Source organism: Ovis aries, chromosome 7, assembly GCF_016772045.2.
Source record: "Ovis aries strain OAR_USU_Benz2616 breed Rambouillet chromosome 7, ARS-UI_Ramb_v3.0, whole genome shotgun sequence".
NCBI classification, from domain to species: Eukaryota; Metazoa; Chordata; class Mammalia; order Artiodactyla; family Bovidae; genus Ovis; species Ovis aries.
The window spans coordinates 62,526,005-62,529,511 of NC_056060.1; the positions used below are offsets into that span (position 1 = coordinate 62,526,005).

The following is a 3,507-nucleotide window of genomic DNA, read 5'->3' on the forward strand; positions in this document are numbered from 1 at the left end:
TTCTCAACTCAGTGATCAAACCTGAGTCTCTTGCATTGACAGGTGGGTTCTTTATCCCTGAGCCATTAGGGCAGTCCCTTTTTCCCCCATGTATTAACTAGATGCAAGATAATGCTGGAAATGTTCCATCACTTAAAATCAAATCTTTTTATCATCTCTGAGTATTTTGATCTTTAACATCTTGAGACTGTATTATAATCTAAAAATACTTGAATATAAAACTCTCCAATGGAAGTATTAGAAAAAAGAAGAACAAACAAAACCTAAAGTTATCTGAAAGATATAATGAAGATGAAAGGGAAAATAAAATAGAGATTAAAAATTGGAAAAAATCAATAAAACTTAAAGTTGATTCTTTGAAAAGGTAAACAAAATTGACAAACCTCTGGCCCAGCTCACCTAAATAAACAAAATAAGGGGAGAAATAGAGGAAAATAACAACAGATACTGCAGCGGGGGCGGGGGGGAACATCTGAAAGTATTATCAAATGCCAACAAATTGGGCAATCTAGAAGAAATGGGCAACTTTGGGCAACTTTCTAGAAACACAGCCCACCAAAACTCAATCAAAAAGAGACGATTTGAACAGACCAATAAGTAGAATCTGTAATAAAAATTCTGTAATAAATCTGTAATTTAAAAAAAAAAAAAAACCACCAAAAAAAACCTCCCTGCAAACAAAAGTCCAGGACTAGATGGCTTTACTGGAGAATTCTACCTAACACACAAAGAAGAACTTGTACCACTCCTCCTTAAACTCTCTCAAAAGATACAAGAGGAGGGAACGCTCCCAAAGGCATTCTATCAATATGAAGCCACCATCACTCTGATACCAAAACCAGACAAAGACACTATTAGAAAATTACAGGCCAATATCTTGGACAAATATAGGTACAAAAATTCTCAGCAAAATATTATCTAGCTGAATTCAGCAACACACAGATCATACACCATAACCAAGCTGGAGTCATCCCAGGATCACAAGGATGGTTTAACATATGCAAATCAAACAATGTGATACGTCACATCAACAAAAAACAAAAAACACATGATCATCTCAACAGATGCAGAAAAAGCATTTGATAAAATTAAACTCTTACCAGTTTCCTGGTGTGCAGTCGCCATTGCCCTTTGCTCCAAGCACTGCCAGGAGTCCAATGCAGAAGTTGCAGGCTAAGCAAGTTTTCAAGAAAACTGCCTGGGAGCTGAACTGGCTTTGGTTGATGAGGGTGGACAGGTGGTTCATCATGGGTAACATTTTCTCAAGCATTTTTTCCAGTTTGTTTGGAACCTAGGAAATGAGAATTTTAATCTTTGGATTAGATGGAGCAGGAAAAACCACAATTTTGTACTGATTACAGGCTGGAGAAGTCATTGCTACTATTCCTACCATTGGATTTAATATTGAGATGGTAACATACAAAAACCTTAAATTCCAAGTCTGGGATTTGGGAGGGCAGACAACTGATGTTATTATTCAAACTCTCATGCAGTCATTTACGTAGTAGATTGTGGTGACCAAGACCAAACTGGTATTTTGAAATCAGAGTTAGTTTCCAAGTTGGAGGAAGAAGAGCTGAGAAGAGCCATTTTAGGGGGTTTACAAATAAGCAGGACAATGGAACAGGACATGACTCCCTCAGAGCTGGCAAATTCACTTGAGCCACCTATCTTGAAGGACTGAAAATAGCAAATGTTCAAAACTTCAGTAACCAAAGGCACTTGCTTTGATGAGGCCATGGAATGGTTAGGTGAAGCACTAAAGAGCAGACAGTGATCCAGTCACTTATGCTTCTCTGAAATGAAGACCATATCACATATATATCCCTTTGGAAACTGTTGAGTGTTTTTCACACTCCTAAATGTTAACACTGCATGATTGTTGGCATATACCAAACCGCCTACAACATTTGTAATAAATATTAAAAATAAGTTTAAAAAAGAAACTCTTACCAAAGTGAGTATAGAGGAAACAGAGCTCAACAGAATAAAAGCTGTTTATGACAATTCACAGCCAACATAATACTCAATGGTGAAAGTCAGCTTTTTAGCTGACTGCTTCCCCCCTAAAATTTGGAACAAGACAAGGATGCCCATTCTCACCACATCTATTCAATATAGTACTAGAAGTCCTAGTCACCGCAGTCATACAAGAATAGTATAAGCTAAAAGGCAGTGGCACCCCACTCCAGTACTCTTGCCTGGAAAATCCCATGGATGGAGGAGCCTGGAAGGCTGCAGTCCATGGGGTCGCTAAGTTGGACATGACTGAGCGACTTCACTTTCACTTTTCACTTTGATGCATTAGGGAAGGAAATGGCAACCCACTCCAGTGTTCTTGCCTGGAGGATCCCAGGGATGGGGGAGCCTGGTGGGCTGCTGTCTATGGGGTCACACAGAGTTGGACACGACTGAAGTGACTTAGCAATCCAAATTGTAAGGGAAGAGATAAAATTATAATATTTGCAAAATGGCATGATACTATATAGAGAGGATACTAAAGACTACACACAAAAACTACTAGCACTGAGAAGTGAATTCAGCAAGGTAGTAAGATATAAGATTAACACATAAAAATTGGTTGTATTCAAGACAGGAAAAAAGACACAGATGTGTATAACGGACTTTTGGACTCAGAGGGAGAGGGAGAGGGTGGGATGATTTGGGAGAATGGCATTCTAACATGTATACTATCATGTAACAATTGAATCACCAGTCTATGTCTGACGCAGGATACAGCATGCTTGGGGCTGGTGCATGGGGATGACCCAGAGAGATGTTATGGGGAGGGAGGTGGAGGGGGTTCATGTTTGGGAACACATGTAAGAATTAAAGATTTTAAAATTTAAAATAAAATTAAATTAAAATAAAAATAAATTAAAAAATTGGTTGTATTTATTTATGTTAGCAATGAATTACCAGAAAGGGAAATTAGAAAAACAATCTCTTTAAAATTGCATCAGGAAAAAATACCTAGGAATCAACCTGACCAAGGAGAGAAAGACTTATACACTGAGAAGTATAAACTGTTAATAAAGGAAACTGAAGATGATTCAAAGTAATGGAAAAATACCCTATGCTTTTGGACTGAAAGAATATTGTTAAAATGGACATACTACCCAAAGTAATCTACAAATATAATGTGATCCCTATCAAATCGCCCATGATATTTTTCATAGAACTAGAAATAGAACAAATAATCCTAAAATTTAAATGGACCCACAAAAGATCCACAATTGCCAAAGCAAGTCTGAAGCAAAAGAATAAAGCAGGAGGCATAACCCTCTCGGACTTTAGACAATACTATAAACCTACTGTAATCAAAACAGTGAGGTATTGGCACAAAAATGTACACATGGATTAATGGAACAGAAGAGAAAACCTAGAAATAAACCCACATATCTATCATCAATTAATCTTTAACAAAGGAGGCAAGAATATACAATGGGGAAAAGACAGAGAAGCAAGTGGTGTTGGGAAGGTTGGACAGCCACTATAAATGATTGA

The 3,507-nt window shown here is 37.5% G+C and overlaps 1 pseudogene; it reads left to right on the forward strand.

Moving 5' to 3' along the window:
• The first annotated feature begins 1,247 nt into the window (after positions 1 to 1,247).
• LOC101112984 (ADP-ribosylation factor-like protein 1) lies at positions 1,248 to 1,777 on the forward strand (annotated as a pseudogene).
• Positions 1,778 to 3,507: the final 1,730 nt, after the last annotated feature.